This window comes from Pelecanus crispus, chromosome 4, assembly GCF_030463565.1.
Source record: "Pelecanus crispus isolate bPelCri1 chromosome 4, bPelCri1.pri, whole genome shotgun sequence".
Taxonomy (NCBI): domain Eukaryota; kingdom Metazoa; phylum Chordata; class Aves; order Pelecaniformes; family Pelecanidae; genus Pelecanus; species Pelecanus crispus.
Window position 1 is genome coordinate 4,012,138 of NC_134646.1, and position 18,508 is coordinate 4,030,645.

Consider the following 18,508-nt stretch of genomic DNA (forward strand, 5'->3'; position numbering starts at 1 on the left):
CGCTCTCTGCTCGTCGCGCCTGCGGCTCTCGAGCTCTCAAAGCTTGAGGCAGCTTGAAGCGGCCGAGGGCAAAGCTGGCCAGGAGAAGTGGGGCACGGCGCTGGCTGCGGAACTGCTGGCTTCTGCTTTGCTTTTGCTAGAAGCAAGCAGTTTGCGTGAAATCAAAGTAGCTCCAGGGTCAAAAACTCCCTGAAACCAAAGGAGGAGGTGAGCGGCCAAAGGAAGGGGCTGCTGGTGCTCAGCCCGGGCGTGTGGCTTCAGGCTTTGCTGAGATGTCTCCATCCCAGCTGGCAAAACCATAGCAGGCAGAAAAATCCTGTGCACTCCTCCTAACCCCATCAGCCATGTATTTAAAGAGTATATTGGACTCCTGGGGGCTCAAGTGCAAGCAAAAAGCCCAAATATTACTGGTAACCTCAGCTGTCAATGTTAGTCTTTGAAAGAATAACAACTTGCAAGGCTTATTGCTAACTGGAGCACAAAAAGTTTCCTCTGGGCTTGCCACAGGAGATCCTCAGGCACATTAGGGGAGTTAATTGGAGTTAATTCAAAGTTAATTGCTGCGTTTGCATCACGGTGACTTGACCCTCTCAGCCAATACGCTGTAATGACACTTCTGTCAGTGCCTTTTCTTCCTTTCAAATGACAAGTTCGGGCGCTTTATTTTTAAGGCGTATTTTAGAGCCTTTGCGAGGTTTGTCCTGTACTTCATAGCCAGAGGAATGATCCAGGTGTCTAAAAAACAGAAAGGCAGGGATGCGCAGGCCCGGGCAGGGGCCGAGCATCCGCAGAAGCCTCCTTTTTTGGAGGAAATGGAGCAAAAAAAAAAAAGCAGAGGGAAGCTGACCACGTCCCTGGGGTCCCCGGTGGGGGGAACCGAAGGGGACCGATTCGGGGCCAGGGTGGGACGGGTGACGGGAGGAGGGGTACGGGGGGTTCTGGCCCGCTCCCGCCGGGACCTTGTGCTGTCCGAGCTCCGGGGCTGCCGGCCCGAGAGCTGGAAGGGACCGAAACCGGGACCCCCCCGACCCGAGAGGAGCTGGGGAGAGCGGGACCCCCCGGGCAGGGATGCTCTGGAGCGGGGGGATGCCCGGCCCGCCTTGCCCTCGGGGACCCCGCTCCCTTTTTGGGAAGACCCAGAAGACCCGGGCGGGCCGGGGGGGGTGAGCCGGGCTTAGCGGGGAGGGGGCCGAGCGGCGGGGTCGGTGCCCGCCCGCAGCGTCCTCGGCGCGGACAAGGGGAGGACGGGCGCTAGGACCCGGCGGCCGAACGGACGCCCCGCCCACCAGCCGCTCCCCGCTCCAATCACGCCCCGCCCCGCCGGCAGAGCCCGCCCCCGGGCGGGGCGGGGCCCCAGAGCACCTGCGCGGAGCGGGGCGAGGGGAGTTTTGGCCCTCGGCGGCCGCCATCCTCTGTCCGCCATCTTCCGGCCGCCATCTTCCCCCCGCCTGCTCCCGGGGCTCCGCCGGGCCGGGTCCGGTCCCCGGGCGGGGGCTGCGGCGGCTCCGCGGGCGTCGGGGAGCTGGACCCGGCCCCGCGCCGGGAGCCCCGGGCGCTCGGAGCCGTGGGGCGGTGTCCGCCCGCCCCAGGTGAGGAGCGGGGAGCGGGGCCGAGGCCGCGGCGGGGCGGCCCCGGGGCGGGGTGTGCGGGCGAGCGGGGCCGGGGCTCGGAGGAGCGTCGAGGCTCGGGGCGCCGGGGAATAAAGCCCCGAGGGCCGGAGCCCGGCGCCCCCCGTCCTCGCCCGAGCCGCCCGCGGCCCCCGGGGCCGGTGCCGCCCCGCGGGTGCCCCCGTCCCGTTCCCAAGCACCGCCCGGCCCCGCGGGGGCTGGGGGCCCGTCCCGACACGGCACCGGGGGGGCCCGGAGCTGGGACCGGTTTTGGGGCTGGGCAGCGGAGACGGGGTGGGGGGTGCGGGGAGACGGACACCCGGCTCGGGGCCTGTTCTGGGGCTCAGCCCGTCCCGGGGGTGCTGCGGGGCTCCGAAGCGGGCCCGGCTCGGGGTTTTCAGGCAGCAGGAGCTGGGCCGGCGAGAGGGAGAAGGAGCTCGGGGGGCTCCGCGGAGAAAGCGGCTCCTGGGGCAGAGACAGAGCCGAGGGGTTTGCAGCCGCGGGCCGGGGCTCAGGGGCCGGGTCCCCCGTTTGCCGGCCGTGAGAGCGGCTGCTGGGGTCCCGCACCCAGCTGGGAAGGCAGAGACCAAGCCGTGTGGGTTTGGGGGCTCGGAAACGGGCACCCCGGATGCGGCTGAGCCGGGCACCTTCACATCTTGAAAACGGAGACCAAGCCCTGCGTTTGGGGCTCAGAAACAACCTGAGTGCTGCGTGTCAGTGCTTGAACAACAGAGCCCAAGTCCTGCATATTGGGAGTGTGAAACCAGGCCCAGCTGGGCAGTTTAAGGTCTTGAAAACAGAGCCCAAACCCTGTGTGTTGGGGCTCAGAAACAGCCTGAGTCCTTTGTGTCAGTGTTTGAACAACAGAGCCTAAGAAGTCCTGTGTTTTGGGGGCTTGATACCAGGCTCATTTGGCCAGTTGTAGGGCCCTGCAACTCATACTAATAAAGTTATGTGTTTTTTCAGTCTCAGAAACGGAGACTAAGTCCCGCGTTTTTGGAGCCAGGCTCATTTGACCAGGTTTAGGGCTCAGAAATTGAGACCAAGCCCTGTGTTTTGGTGGGGAGGAGATGGGGCTCAGCAACAGACACCAAGTCCTGGGCTGTTGGGGCTCGGAACTGGTCCCGGTTGGCCGTGTTAGGGCTGTGGAGCAGAGCCCAAGTGCTGCATTTTGGGAGGGCGAAACCAGGCTCATGTGTGCAGTTTAAGGTCTTGAAAACAGAGACCAAGCCCTGTGTTTTGGGGCTCAGAAACAGAGTCTAAGTCGTGCATGTACAACAGAGACTAAGTCCTGAGTTTCTGGGGGCTCAGTACCAGGCTCATTTGGCCAGTTGTAGGGCTCTGAAACACACACTAAGAAGTCATGCATTTATTTGGGCTCAGAAGCAAGAGCCTAAGTCCTGCATTTTGGGAGTGTGAAACCAGGCTCATGTGGACAGTTTAAGGTCTTGAAAAAAAAGAGCCTAAGTCCTGCATGTCAGTGTTTGAAAACAGAGCCTAAGAAGTCCTGTGTTTTGGGGGCTTGGTACCAGGCTCATTTGGCCAGTTCTAGGGCCCTGCAACTCATAAAGTCCTGTGGTTTTTTTGGGCTCAGAGACTAAAAAAGTCCTGTGTTTTTGGAGCCAGGTTTCGGGCTCAGAAAAGGAGACCAAGCCCTGTGTTTTGGTGGGGAGGAGATGGGGCTCAGCAACAGACACCAAGCCTGGGGTTGTTGGGGCTCAGAACTGGTGCCAGTTGGCTGTGTTAGGGCTGTGGAGCAGAGCCCAGGTGCTGCATTTTGGGAGGGTGAAACCCGGCTCAGCTGGGCCCCTTTGAGGCCTTGGCAGGAGCCCCTGTGTGCTGTGTTTTGGGGCTGGGGGCAGCACCAGTTCCTGCCTTGTTGGGGCCCAGCCCCAGGCTCACTTGGGCAGCTTTAGGGTTTGGAATGGAGCCGCCATGGCCCGGCCCCGCCGGGCCCCGGGACTCGGTGCTGCAGCTGTGGGGGCTCGAAGCGAGGCCCCTTGGGCCAGCGCCGGGCCGGGACAAGGGCCCTGAGCGGAGCCCGGGGTCTCGAACCGGCGCCGGTTGCTGCTGCGGGGTCTGGCAGCAGAGCCCCGGCCCCACGGCGTCGGGCTGGGCCCTCCCTGGCCGGTGCTGATGGACCCGCGCAGGCGGGACCCGGGCAGCCCCAGCGCCGGTCTCCAGCCTTTATTGGGGGCCTGCGCGGAGCGGCCGGTGCCGGTTCCGTGATACCGGCACCGTCGGGGACCGCGCCCGGAGCCGCGGGCAGCGCGGGGAGGGAACGCGGGGCTTCGGCCGCCGGTCCCCGCTCCCCGCCCGGGCCCAGCCCCGGAGCGCGGCTCCTCCTGCCCGCGGCGCCGGGACGGGGACGGCGAGGCCGGGCTCGGGGCTCCGGGGCTCGGGAGAGGCCAGACCGGACCCGAAGCTGCCGCGCTCCTCCGGCCCCGTGCGCCCGCGAGGCTCGGCCCCGGCCTCACCGCCCCGGGCTCCGCGCAGCCCCGGGCCGGGCTCCGTCCCCACGCCCCGGTACCGGCGTCCGCCACGGTCGGGGCCGGCCGGGCTCTGGCGGCGGAAGAGGCGGTGCCTGTGGGGGCGGGGCGCGGGGCGGGGCCTGGCGCAGGTGCACGGGGGCGGGGCCCAGTGCGCGTGCGCGGGGCGGGGCCTGCACAGGTGCGGGGGCAGGGCTCAGTGCGCCTGCGCGGGGCGGGGCCTGCACAGGTGCGGGCGGGGCCCAGTGCGCCTGCGCGGGGCGCGGCGGGCCCAGGTGCGCGGGGCGGGGCGGGGCCGGGGTGTGCCTGCGCGGGGCGCGGCCGAGCAGATTTGAGCCCCGGCGGCCGCCGCCGCCCCCCCCCCCCTCTCGGTCCCCCCCGTGGCGCCGCCCGCGGCCCCGGGGCGGCAGCGGCCGGGCCGGGCTCCCCCGGCGGGGCCAGGTGAGGCGCGGGGGGCTCGGCCCGGGGCCGGGAGCGGGGAACGAGAGCGGGGAGCGCGGGAGGGGCCGCGTCCGAGCGCGGCGGCGGCCCCGGGGCTCGTCGGGGCGGGGGCGGGTGGGAGCCGGGGCCGGTTGCTGGGCGTCGGCGTGGGCTCCGCGTCGGAGCGTCGGGGCTCGGGGCGCCGGGGAATAAAGCCCCGAGGGCCGGAGCCCGGCGCCCCCCGTCCTCGCCCGAGCCGCCCGCGGCCCCCGGGGCCGGTGCCGCCCCGCGGGTGCCCCCGTCCCGTTCCCAAGCACCGCCCGGCCCCGCCGGGGCTGCGGGCCCGTCCCGACCCGGCACCGGGGGGGTTGGGGGCTCGGCCCCGGCTCCGGTTCTTTGGCCCCGAGCGAGCCGGGCGTTTGCCGGGGGTGAGCAGGGAGCCCCGGGCCTGCGTGTGCGGGGCCAGCGAGGGGCTCCCGGGGCTGGGCCGGAGCAGGGGCCGAATCCTTCACGTTTGGGCTGGGGAACGCAGCCCCCGTTGGCCGTTCCCGGGCCCAAACCCGGGGTGCGGGGAGGTGGGGGGTGCTGGGGTGGCCGGGGCTGTGGGGGGAGGGCTTTGGGGCACAGGTGGGAGGGGGGTGGGCAGGGTGCGTGGGCCCCCGCCGGAGGTGGGGGCCCGGTCGCGTTGCTCCCCAAAGTTTGGGAGGCTGGCATGCACCAGGCCGAATTAAACGTCTGAGATAGTCTCTGGGGCGAAAGGCACTTTTCACACCGTTTTCGCGTGTCCAGCTCTTTATTTGAGATGTGTACAACCACCGGAATAGTTATGAGTCCACACTGGGACCCCGTACAGCTATGACAGGTCATATTCATATGCACGTTGTGACAGTGATTGATTTACGACCTCGCCAAAAGCCGAGATCGGTTCAACAAGCACAAGGTGTCAGGGGCTGGAGTAGTCGAGGAGCTGAGCACGGGCTGGAGACAGAGATGGAAACGAGCTGCAGCCAAAACCAACTGGGGTCATCCACAGACTGGACCTGAAAAACATGGGTGCAGAAACAGTGAGCTGGAGCTGCAAACGAGCTAGAGCCATAAATGAGCTGGAACAGAAAAAAAAAAAGGGGAAGAAACAACCAACCTGAAGCTGAAGAGGAGCCAAAACTGGGCAGAGCTGCAGCAGGAACAAACGGGAGCTGCAAATGAGCTGGAGCCAAAACCGCGCTGGGGCTGTCCAGGAGCTGGACCTGAAAAAAATGAGTGCAGTAACAGAACGGGAAAAACAACCGAGCTGAAACCGGAGCAGGAACAAACGGGGCCCGACCCAACAAACCGATCAAAAAAACCCACATGTGGGCCCAAACAACTGACCTCGAGCCATACATTCCCAGCAGTGTCTCTGGGCGGGTGCAGGCAGCCTGGGGCTCCTCTGTCCGTCCCTGCACAGGGAGAGATGTGGCACAGTCAGAACCCCCTGGGCACGGGCAGCTCTGCCTAGTGCTGCGCACCCGAAACGGGAGGGGAGGGAGAGACGGAGCCAGGACACCAGCAATGTCCCATTTCTGCCCACGAGAGCCAGGGCCTGGCTGAAACCCACCCGCCCCGCGCAGCAGCGGCACAGAGCGACTGCCCGTGCCGGGGGGGGTCTGGGCCGGACCCCCACTGCCACCTCCCCAAATGCCTCGTGCAGCCACGGCCCCTGAAACATGCGGCCCAGCCCCACCTCAGGGTGGGCTGTGGGGATGGGAACCATGGGGCACCCCAGGGCCTCGCCTGCACCCACAAACAGCCCCCCCCAAAGACCTCTCCTTCCCCCCAAGGCCCCAGGGGAGCCCTGCTGGGGTACGGCGCCTGCTCCCTGTCCCTCGGCCGCCCCGCTGGCAGGATGAGGGGCAAAGCGCGCAGCCCCGCAGCTCTCCCCTCACCGGGCCCGGCGTCCCCTGGCGCTCACCATCTCAGGGCCGTGCTCCTCGCCCGGCTGTCGGCGTGGCCCCGCGGCATCGCCTGTTGCCGACACCTCCCGAGGGGCCGGGATGGCCGTCGCTGCCCGTGCCCGGCTGGGCCGGCTCACCGACGGGGCTGCGGGAGCCAGGGCAGGTCCCTGCAGCAGCCTCTGCTCCCTCCGTAGTGCGTTTTGAGCTGAAAAAATAAGTTTTTACATAAAACAGTGGCTTCACAGGGAGCCCAGAGCCACCCTAAACGCCCTGCTGGGGGATGCCCAGGGACCCCTGGTGCAAACACGTCCCCCCCCCATGTGCCCATGCCATCAGAGGAGCCTGTCCATCCCTGACCTCGTCTGTGCAGCTGCGGTGCTGTGCCTGCTCCCTGGAGGCAGCAAAACCCATCACCGCAGGCAAACCCCGCTTCTACAGGGAGCGCTCGTACTCCCCCGGGCTGCGGGCAGGCAGGGGAAGGCCCCGCCACAGCTTCCCCACGCCCAAAGTTGCACTGGCAGCGAGGGGCAGGAGCCCCCAGGCTCCTCCCGCAGCCCCTCTGTGCCAAGGTCGAGGCGGGACAGGAGCCCCTCTTGTTCGGGATGGGACTGGGTGGGAAACACAGCGTGCAGGGTTCTGACGTTACCTTGGATGCCCGGGGCTGCCCTTCATCCTTCAGGGACAGCTCTCGGCTTCCAAGAAGCAAAGTCCTTGTGCCCAGGGCCAGGCCGTCCTTTGGTTTGTTTCACTTCAGCACAAACACTGCCCGCTTCTCGGGTAAAGCTCCACCACCTCATCACCCTGTGGTGCAGAACAGGAGCAGGCACAGATCAGCAAAGGCAACGCGCTTCCACATGATACCGACCGACGCCGTTGGCAGGGACAGGCGTTTTCTTAAACAGGCCCCGGGCAGGGGGGCACGGGCAGCACATGCCGCTGCCTGTGGCCGCCCCCAAGGCCCCTCGGAGCAAGTCCTGCAGGGAGGCATCAGCCCCGGACTGCGGCCGAGGGATCTGCGGCAGCCCCAGAGCCCCAGCAGCTCCACTCCGCTCTCCCGCACCCCAAGCAAAGCCACTGGCAGCCGCCACCAAAGTCCCCGCTCACCAGTGCTGGGAGCAGCCACGGTGTTGGCCAGTTCCCCTGATCCATGGCAGACTTGCGAGCCGGCGGCCGTCGTGCCCGGCACACAGCAGAGCCCATGGAGCTGCCAGAGCGCAGGCAGCACAGGGACGGCAGCTACCAGAGCCAGGAAACGTCGTCTGCCCATGGTCACTCGTGGGCTCCTGGCAAAATCCCAGCGGCTGAGAGACTGCGGGGTCAGGCACACAGACGAGAAGGGCTTGGAAAGGGCCAGGGGACAATAAACCACTCCATTTTCTGGGGGGAAAGAAAAGCGTGGTAAAAATCACTGCACAAATACAACAATTGCTGTGTGAGGTCAAAACTTGCCCCTTCAAGCTTACGTTTTCACTTGACACCTTGACTGTGCCCCGTGGCTGGCAAGCACACGCAGGGGCCTGGTAAACAGCCGCTTAAACACCCCAGCTAATGAACTGCCTTAGCCAAAAGGGAACAAAAATGCATTCAGTCTCACCCTTGGCCGCATCGGAACCTCCTTCGGGAAGGCTGCTCGTGTCTGGTGCCCTGCAGAGCCTCTGCAGCCCTTCTGGGATCCCCCCAGCCCTCGCCCAGCTGGGAACCAGCTGCAGCTCCTGGGTCTCTGAGGGAAGAAACCAAACCCGTTCTTCAGAGGAACTGCCGACACCTGAAGCTGAGAGCCAGAAGAAAGGGTGGGCAAAGCCAGGCCAGAGAAGCCAAGTGGAGCCCATCCAGGTGCCCCCAGCTCCAGGTGCCTCTCCTCCTGCTGCCCTTACTCACCAGGGCCTCCGGAAGCCCTGGCAATCCTGAGGGTCCATCGGTCGCCCGCTCTGCGCGTTTGGATGCCCAGCCCGTGCCCTGGTGTGCAGGGAACGCCCCGCCGGGGCAGCCCAAACCACCCTGGCCTGTGCGGGGCTGGAGCCGGGCGCAGCCCAGAGCGGTGGCGATAAAAGGGCTCGTTCCGGGCTCTCGGAAACCCAGCAGCACGGGCCTGACGCGGGGACCGTAAAACCCGCACCCAAAACGCGTTAAGCCCACCCAAGCAGCCTCACAGGCGGCTCCCGGCGCTGCTGCGGAGCCCGTGCCCCCCGGCACCCCCACGCCCCAACCCCGGGGGGGGGCAAACACCCCAATTCCCGGGCACCCCCCGGGCCCGGACACCCCCTCCCCACGCCGCGGCCGGGCCCGACCACCCCCCCCCCCGGCCCTGACCGGGCCCGGGGCTCGCAGGGGTGCGGCGGGAGCTCGGGACAGCCGGGGCCGGGCCCGCCAGGGACCCCCCCCGCCCGCCGGGACCCCCAACCCACACGGCAGGGACGCCCCTCACACGGTAAGGTCCCCGCCGGGACCCCCTCACACGCCCGCCGGGAGCCCCCCCCCCCAAGCCAGGGACCCCCCCAAACGGCAGGAACCCCCCCACGCCTACCGGGACGCCCCGGCCCCCTCCCGCTCACCGGTCCCGCGCGCGCCGCTCCCGACGCAACGGAGGCGCCCCCTGGCGGCGGCGCGCGGTACTGCGCGCCGGGAGCTTCTTAAAGCCTCGCGGCGGGCGCGCGCCGGCCGAACATGGGCGGCCCCACCCGCGCCGACCAATCAGCGGCGCCGGCGCCTGCGGGCAGCAGCCAATGGCCAGGCGGGACGGGAGCGGCCCCCGGCGGTGGCGCCGCCTGGCGGAGGACGGGCAGCATCGTGCGGCCGCCGCCGGGGCCCCGGGCGGGAGCGGGGGCGGGAGCGGGGCCGGCGGGGATCCGGTCGCGCTGCTCGCAGAGGCCGTGCCGGGTCCCGAAGGCCAGCGGCGTGGCGCGGTCTGTCGCCTCCTGGTGACAGCAGGTGACAGGGAGCGCCTGCCCCCGCAGACACCGCCGCCTTGCCCGGGCCTTCCCCGGGGCGAGTCCCCCGGCCCGCCGGCCGTACCCGCCCGCCGGCCCCCACATGCGGGCCCTCTCCCCACAGCTCCCTCCATCCCGGGATTTGCCACGGGAAGGCGAAGGGCAAATGGGGCCAGTGCTCGCCAGGCCTCCGCTGAGCCCCTCTGCCCCGCCAAGGGCGCGAGGGCACCCAACAGCCTAAAAACGGCGCTGGCTGGGAGCGTCCCGTGGGCCCAGCCCGGCACGGGCGAATCCTCTTTGTGACGGGGTCTAACTTCTTGTTAGCGGATGCAAAACCGCAATAAAGGTTGGGGTTTCCAACCTGACAGCCTTTAGTTCAGCACTGCCCGCTGCAGGGCCCTCTGCGGCGGCTGCAGAGACCCGACAGGGAGATCGCTCCTGGGCACCCGTTTCCAACGCAGGTTCCTCACACGAGCGACACACAGCAGCAGGCTGGAGGCAGGAGGCAAAATGGAGCGCTTGGAAACGCTTGGGAGCGGAGAGCAGAGGAGACCCGAGCTCCCAGGCCTCTCCCAACAGAGCAAGCTGTCAGGACAAGGCAGCCTTTGCTGGGCAGCAGGAGCGAGGACACGCCAGCCCAAGCCCACAGAGCATTAATAACAGCCCAGGGCAGTCAGCTCCGCTTGCTGCCCGCACCTCTTACAGGGCAACGGGGGAGCCAGCAAGAATTCGCAGAGAAAACACGTGCTGTACCCGGAGTGAGGTACAGTGGGACAATCATTTCGGCGCTGCCCGGAGGACCTGGCAGCCCAATTGCTGTTCGTTTTGTGAAAACCGAGTAACCCTCGCCCTCGAGCAATGGCGTAGCAGCAGAAAGAAATACAGAGAAGTCGGTCTTGTACTGACTAAGGGAGAACAAGAGACGTATTCCTCGGAGACGGATGTGTCCGTCCTGCAAATAAGAGCAAGCCGGTAAAGGGAACAATCTACAGATCGGTGTCAGTGTGCCACGAGCAAGGTTAAACACAGAAATGAACCCAGAAGAGAGGTTTGCAATCGTAGCCAGCTTCAGCTTTGTATGCGGTCATTGCCTTCTCAGCCCCAGCCAGTCAAACATCTTTTGTAGTGAGAAATTCAGGCAGGAATGAATGCTCGCCTCAGAGCCAGCGCAGCAACAGCAGCCCTCCCTTGTCTGTTCAGACAGAAGCCCAGCTGCTTTTTTAAGGTGCTACGTTTAGAAATGTGCTCAGAAGCATCCAGAACTTACCTGCACCTCTGCCGTGGTCTCCCTGTAGCTGAAATGCCGTTCTCAAGGCTGGCCAGCGTAATGTCCCCTTTGGGGAATGCAGTCAAACGCTGGAGGTCTCAAGCATCTCAGCTCAAACTCCTCTGCTGTTGTGCAGTCGCACTACATCTTACACCCTGAACGCATGTATATCCGCGCTGCTGAGCCCGCCTCAGCTTCTGAACTCAGTTTCTAGAAGTAATGCTTCATGTCTTCCCCCTCTAAAAAAGGCCGTACTCCCCAGACACCAACAAACTCACCCCGGGCCCGTTCTCCTCCCAACCCTGAGCAACCCACCTGACTCAAAATCAATCTCCAGCTCTTGTCACCGCCTGTAGAACATTACTGTAGCCCAAACCAGTTTCCTTTTAAATCCTCACCTAATAAAAGATGGAGCGAAAGGGCAGTTACGCCACAGCGGCAGGAAGGAGAGCATGAGGTGTAAAAGCTGTCGGGTTTAGTTTTTGACGTGCCATTCAAGAATCCTTTTCCAGCATTTGCTCTTTTCTTGCCTGCGCAGCTCAGCGCGCATTTGCTCGCACCCAGCGAGTATCGCCATGTTGGGATGGCTGCCCAGGAGCCTCCCTGGCTCCATGGAGAGTTCACAATTTGCAAGGGAGCATTTCCTTCCAGCTGAAAAAATTCCTGTATTAAAAATACCTGGGGATACTTTCTGCTTATGTTTTTCTGATTTCCTACCTAAACTTGCTCGTGGCCAGCTCATACCTAACAGCACCCTTTCAGTGCTTTCTTGTAGCTAAAGGTGTTGGGTTTGTCTCCTGCTGTTTACTTCTGAGATTCAAGGACAGCGAAAAACGAGATCCTGCCTCAGCCCGGCTGTGCGGGCTACACAGCGGGGAGCGCTTTGCGATTTCTCTCTGCAAAGGGCGTCCTCTCCCAGTCCTTCAGCAGCACCTCTGGGAATTGGTTTTAAACAAACCTTTCCTGAATACGTGGGCTCGGACTGACACAGGCTATTCCCGGTGAAGGCTTTCCAATACTGCGGGGAACTTTCAAACCCACCGCCTCCATCAGAAACACCTCACGTCGTGCTGGCCCGAGATCCCAGTGAGTTACGAACTCGCTCCTACTTCCCTTGGGTGAATAAACCCCGAGCTTCCTCCTTCCCTGGGATTTCTTAGCCATGAGCTCCCAGATTTAACAGCCAGAAATCACCGCTGCGACATAAATCGTGGCCTTACACTGAGGATGAAGTTTGATACACACACGCACATGTTATTTGAAGATAAAATCAAGAGCACTCACCCTGAGCCGGATATATTTTGGGAAGGATTTCTCCGGTGTGGAGAGGAGAGGGGATCATTATCCTCTGAGGCTCTCGCAGGCGTCTGCAAGGACAGAAATCCCACGCAGCAGCAATGCCACAGTCTGCTTCAGGCCCTACAAGAACAAACCCAAGCCTGTAACCGCGAGCCCAAGCGGCGTTCATCTCCCGCACGGCACCTTCCCCCTGAACAACTAAAAGACTTTCAGATTAGGAGCAGAAATGAGCCCACAGGATCGCCCCTCGCTCCGAAGGGCGCCGGCAGCCGCGCTGGGAAGGCGGCGCCGGGGGTGTCGGAGGAGCTGCGGGAGCCGCTTGGTTTCGGCCGCTGGCAGAGGCGCTGCGGGTGCCCCAGCAGGTCCCCATCGCCCGACGGCCTCACCTGGAGCCTCCCCGCCCACGCGCCCTCCCCGTTGGCCCCAGCTCTGCATTTAAGCTCAGGCCGGGGGCTGCTTTCTCCCTGGGGTGGGAGCTGTGTGGGAACTCCTCCTTTCTTCTTGGTAGCCTGGACGTTTGAGTGCTGTCTTTATGTTCTGCTTTATTTGGGTGGGGTTCTTGGGCTGCCTTTGACTCCTGCCCAGGTACCGTGGGGCCGTGCGTGTGGAGGGGGGGCTCTGCCTTCCTGCTGTCATTAGGTTGAAGTTTGTCTTCCAGCTTTGCTGTGCTCTGCTGTGTGCATTACCTGAGTTAGTGGTGGTGTGTGACATTGTTTGTTGGTTTATTACTTCTACTGACTGATAAAATAAGGCTGGAGCATGTTCTTTTTTTCAAGCCTACCCTGTAACACAGGTTTGATTCATATGGGAGGGTCTGGTTTTTTCCTTTTTCAGTTCCATCTTTTGCAAAATGGCCATTTACCTCCCAGGCATGACCTTTACTATCTGGAAGAAGTAGTTCATTTGAATACAATACTTAACTTTTAACTTCACCTAAACAGAGGTCCTGCTTTTACCACCGGAGAGCGTGGGCTGCAGAGAAATTGGGAGAACATCTCGCCATGTTCGAGGCTGTGCGAGAGACTTCTGATTCCTGTCCACCTACCCTCATGTGCAAACATTTGGAGGAGCGTGTAACACCACAGACCCCTCGCAGACACGGTGGTGCTGCTGACCGCTAAAGAGGCAGCAGGCCCGGGCACGCCCTGGCTGTGCAGCCGTGCCCAGTGTCGGTGTGCTGCCAGCAGAAGGCAGAGCTCCTTGTTCCTGGACCCGGCCAGGTCCTGGTTGCAGTTTTAAACCTAGCGAAGCCCAAAGGGCTGCTCTGGTAACCTGTCCCCGTGGAGGGGTGCTGTGGGGAACCCCCTGAGGGCAGGGCAGGGCTGCTTGTTCTGCTTGAAGCCAGAGCCCTGGGGCTTCTTTTCTTGCTCTGGATGTGGAGATGGAAGCTGGGTCCGGAGCACTCCTTGGCCTTCCTGGCATTCCCTTCCTCTGCCCTTCAGCCATGCAAGGAGGGAGAAAGCCCCTGGTGATGCTGGTGGGGTGAAGGTCACCAGCCTTGGCTAGGGCGCCTGGGTGGGAGCTGGATTTTGGGGAGGCAGGAAGAGGTACGGCAGAAACCACAGCCTGCGACACAAGGGCCAACCCGTGTACCCTGGGCCGCAGTGGCTGTCCTCTTCCCCCCGGTCCCTGCTGCTGATTCGGAAGCTGCCCTCGCCTCCTCCCCAGTGAGGCTGGGAGCGCTCGGGGCCGGCTCTGGGCGCTGCTCGCCCTGCTGCGGGGCTGGGCTGGGGGCCAGCACCTGCGGAGGCGACTGTCGGCTCCCGGCCGCGGCTTCCTGGGGCACCGGGACGCCTCGGGAGGAGCGGGAGGGGAGGCTCTGCCATGGAGCGTAGGCCAGCAACCCGGCTCTGAGCGTAGACGGGGCTGCAGGTGACACTCCTCTAGCCCCAGGGGTGGCAGCTTGGCTTTGGGCTGTTGTCTCCAGTCCCTCCTTCCTCCTCCTCCCGGCATCAGGCAGGAGCTGCAGGGTCTCTTCCCTCTCTGCTGCGCCCGGGGCTGCAGCCTTCCTCCACACGCCACAGAGCGAGCAGCTGCTGCAGAGCTCTGGCCCTGTAAGCGGGGGTGTCCCGTGTGAGCGGGGTGGGGGGCTGCTTTTAATTTGGCTTGGGTTGTTCTTCCCTCTCTGCTGTAGCTGGGAGCTGAGGTAAAACTGCAGGTGCTTTGCCAGCAACAGGTTTGTGTGTGTGGGAGGTGGGATGCTGATCCTGCTGCTCCGGGGGTGTGTGCATGCCCCAATTTACTCCAGGTGTATTTTTGTCTTCGGTTGGTTTTTTCATGCAACTGAGATATCCCTTGGTCAGGAAAGCTCCACTGATCTGAGGGGGCAACTGGCTTCCAGCCCATGTTTCAGCCTGACAAGGAAACATCGCTGGATGGCCAAGGGACTGGTTTGGTTTTGGCTCTAGACAAGTCAATGAGCAGGATGGCCAAAGAAATGCCAAGCTGATTTCTCTTTCTATAAAGCGTACACTACTGATACTGTTTGTATTGGGGAGCACGTAGCAATAAAATCTTTAATGCCCTGAGCTGCTAGGGCCTTTTAAGGAAAACAGTGTATTCCTCATCCCCCTGGCTCTTCCACTCCCTCGGATATCCCCCTTGCATCCTTTTGGCAGATAGTGTAAGACTTGTGGGACATAAAGTAGCGCTCTGCCTTGTTATGTGTGAAAAGCTGGTCTTAACTGGGAAACAGCGCTTATGGAAAGGTGTGAATGCGGTAAGACTCAAACACCAAGATCCCATATTTAAGTATAGAGAGTAAATATTCTCCCATGCTGCCTCTTTGTGTGCCTCAGGGTCAGAATCTTGAGAAACCCATTAGAGATCAGCAAAGCACCAGCTGAGGACTTTTAAGCCTTTGTTATTTGTATCTGTTCACATACTGAAATCATCAAATGCGTCCATTTATTTAAGAGACTTGTCATGTTTCCTGCCCTCAGCTTTGTGTTAAATCCTCATTGTGTTTTGCAGCATGGGTGGTGCCTTCAGTTGACAGGTGCCCAGGGAAAGGGATCCTCTCTGCTGTTAGGGAGATTTTGACAATTTTCTTGAGCTGCACTGAAACACAAACTAGATCCTTCCCTACTCTTTTTTCAAAGAAAAAAAGAGAAAGGCTGTCTCTAATATTCACTCAGTGGTTATGGCACTGACATTGTGCAAGGGATGCTTCGATCAGGCCAGGAATCTGAGTGTAAAAAGAGCAAAAACTCTTACTTGTGCTTTCCAGATCCCTGTCAAAGTGTTCTACATCCAGGCCCTGCAATCAGTGTGCTGCTGCTGCGCTTGTCTGTCTCCGTCACTGAGTATTTAACTATTTAGACAAAGTGGTTTGGTCCCAACAGGAGACTAGTGCCTGCAAAGCCAGGTCACAGGATGATGTGCCAACACCTGTAAGTTTTCAACCATGTGCACACAAAAATCATGTTTGAAACATGATTTTCATACCAAATGAACTGTGTTGCTGAACTTGCAGATCTATTTCAAATTGCGGAGATAGCTTTGAGAGGCATTTCATCTCAGTTCTCATCAGGGGCCACCACACGCCAGGGCATCATGACACTTTATCAGTTAAACACTTCCACCGAAGGATGAATGGGCTGCATGATAAAATTGCTGCTTCTCTTCCCCCATTTTAATCACTGCCCTAAGTAGTTAGGGCAGAATTCTAAGAAAAAAATCTATTACTGCTCTTGAGAAGGGATTTCTTAGCATGAGTACTTGCTGTCCACATTTTTGGAAAAAAAAAAAAATTTTTTTTGTTTTGACTAGTAGCATGCAGGAGAATTCTACCATTCTAATAAGCCACAAACTCATTTTTCCAAGTGCTGTTTTCCAAATATCACTGATGATTTTGGATGCCTCAAACTGTATTCAGAAACTTCTTCGTTCATGTTGTGAAAATGCTGTGACCTGGAGATAATGGAGAAAGTTCCTGCAGGTGATCAACAGCAGCAGGCCTTAGCCGGGTCCCTCTCATGCTGGAAACTAGTTAGTACTCCCAGGTTCTTAAAAATACATGCATGGAGTGTATTTAAGTCGTTAAGTAAAAGGTAATCTTGTTCAACTTTCAGAACCCTTTAATCCACAGGTTCCCCAGGGTCTAAAAAGAAAATTACCAATACAAAGAATAGCAACGAAGGCATGGAAATGGGAATTGCCACATCAGAGTTAAAAGTGCACGTATCTACAGGCAGCCCCAAGGCCAACCAGAGGATCAGAAATAAAGCCTGCAAACAGAAGGCTGGGCATACTACTGATCCCTATTATTATGCATAAAGGTGCTCTGCTGTATTCCAACTGCTGTTTTGAATAACTTTTCAGTAAGATTAGATGTAGGGAGTGCTGTCTGTGGAGGTTGTGCAAGTTAGTGTGTTCAGGCAGCTGCTAGGAGACAGAGAAGAAAGCAAAGCTGTCAATTATTCACCTAGAACAAACAGATTACCTGTGACTAATCTGCTTTCCAAACAATTTCCAAATTAATTTAATAAATCACCTTCCTAATTTACTAAAACATATTACTTTATGATATTTACTTTTGATCAAAGCCAAAAGAATACCCATATGTCACTGTGAAAGAGAGTTAAGCTCCCTAAGCTTACCTCTGTTGGGGCAGTATTGATTTTAACTACTAGAAAAAGAAATAAGCACTTTTATAGCTTCTGATAGTGCCTTTATCCTGGTTTGGTGGTACAGTAGTTTGATGATTTAAGATCTTGATAATATAGTGGGATAGAAACAAGGCTTTTCACACATACATATTGTTCTGGTTTTGCTTTGGTTTGTTTTTTTTCCTTTGTAAAGACTTGCTTGGAGTTCAAGTATCCACATAAGAAATGGAATTCATCCCCAAAGGTTCAAGTAGCACATTTTCCATAACTGTATTTGCCACAGTGAACAAGGCAGGCAAGTTTTGGCATGGCCCAGCCTCTGTACTTTACTCTCTAGTAAGTTCTGTTCAGAAAAAAACCCCAAAATGCACCATTATTAGTTTCAGAGCTGCTGATACGAAGTGTCTTTCCTTACAGCCTCTCCTGTGTGCATGCAAGAACAGAAAGAGAAATCCAGGACTGATGCATGAAAAGGTGTTTCTCCTTGGTTTTAGATAAGGTATCTGGATAAAAACATTTACTGTGCTGAATCTAATGAGCCCTCCTGAGGGGCCAGGCTATCGCCCTCTCTGCTTGGAACAGTTTGGCTGACCTTATTAAGTAGTTTTGTTTTCCTGCAAGAACTGCGACGCAATTGCATTGGCTGTGAATGAGTCGAGTGAGTGATGAAAAAGGAGCTGCTGATTTTTTGACTTCTCTTAATATGGGTTGGTCACTTTTCTTTCCTCCCAGTGTGCTTAATATGGGCTGGTAGCAGAATTCGGTTTCCTGGGGGTGATGGGTATCTCACTTTCAAATTGAGAATGTCCCAGGTGCCTAACATGTGCTTTCGCTTGTATATTGAGGCAAGTCACTCTTGACAAAATGGACCGCTTAGCACTGCAGGGCTACAGGCTGAGCTTCTTATCGTTACTACACGATATCCATAGGGTAGCTGGATCTCTTCTACTCAACAGCAGCCAGTAATCCAGTGGTTTGGGCACTGCGAGAAAAAAGGAAAGCTGGCTTCTGCTCTCAGGACTACTTACGTGTGTTATACTCATCTTTTCTTGCCATCACCCTTGAGTAGGGCCACACCAAGCTCTCAAAAACCAGGTGAGTGCCATACTCCTTCCACCCTCGTGGAAATGTCCAGCTACTGTTTTTTGAGGCTGTTCTTTGGAGCCAATCCAAGAACTCATGTTCCTAGATTAGAAAAGTATTGGTGCTCAGTTTCTCCCAAAGAAAAAGCTGATTTTTTTCTCAATTATTATTATTAAGGGCACTTTAATTATCCAAATTGTCACAGCTCTACACTGTAATACAGTTTGAGTTTGAAGAAACCTACTTTAAAGCTATTGGTTCTTCTCCGTTGCCAGCCAAACATAGAGCACCTGAGAAAGGGCATGATATTATAGTATGAGACATAGTCATAGAGTGACTGATGATAAGGGAAAGTCCAGTTAACTTGTGCTGTAGGGATGACTAGAAAAAACGGGTGTGGGAAGCAACATAAAGCTTTGTGTTCCAAATTGTTAATCTGCAACTAGAATTAACCTACTGGTAGGAAACAATAATTGGAATTCTATGAGAGTCAATAACTGAGGGAGCAATTGCTATTTTCCTCAGCTTTACATGAAGACATGTAATTTGTACACGGTTAATTTTCCAAGTTGTTCACCTGCTCTGGACCCTTGACCACAAATCAGTATGTTGGTAGATATGCTGCATTCAATTGCTTAAGAAATAATTGCGTATACATCTTCTCTAGTGGTAAAACAGGTTTAAGAATCCTATCCTTTCCCACCCAAAGCTTATTCTATCTAACTCCTTTGTTATGCTGATGCAACCGCTTGTTGGATAACCTTGCAAAACCAAGACCAGTAAAATGACCTGAGTTTAAAGAAATAATCTCTTAAAAATCCCCCCAGCTTTTAACTGTGATCAAAAGTGGGAATAAGTATCCGGGGTGGAGA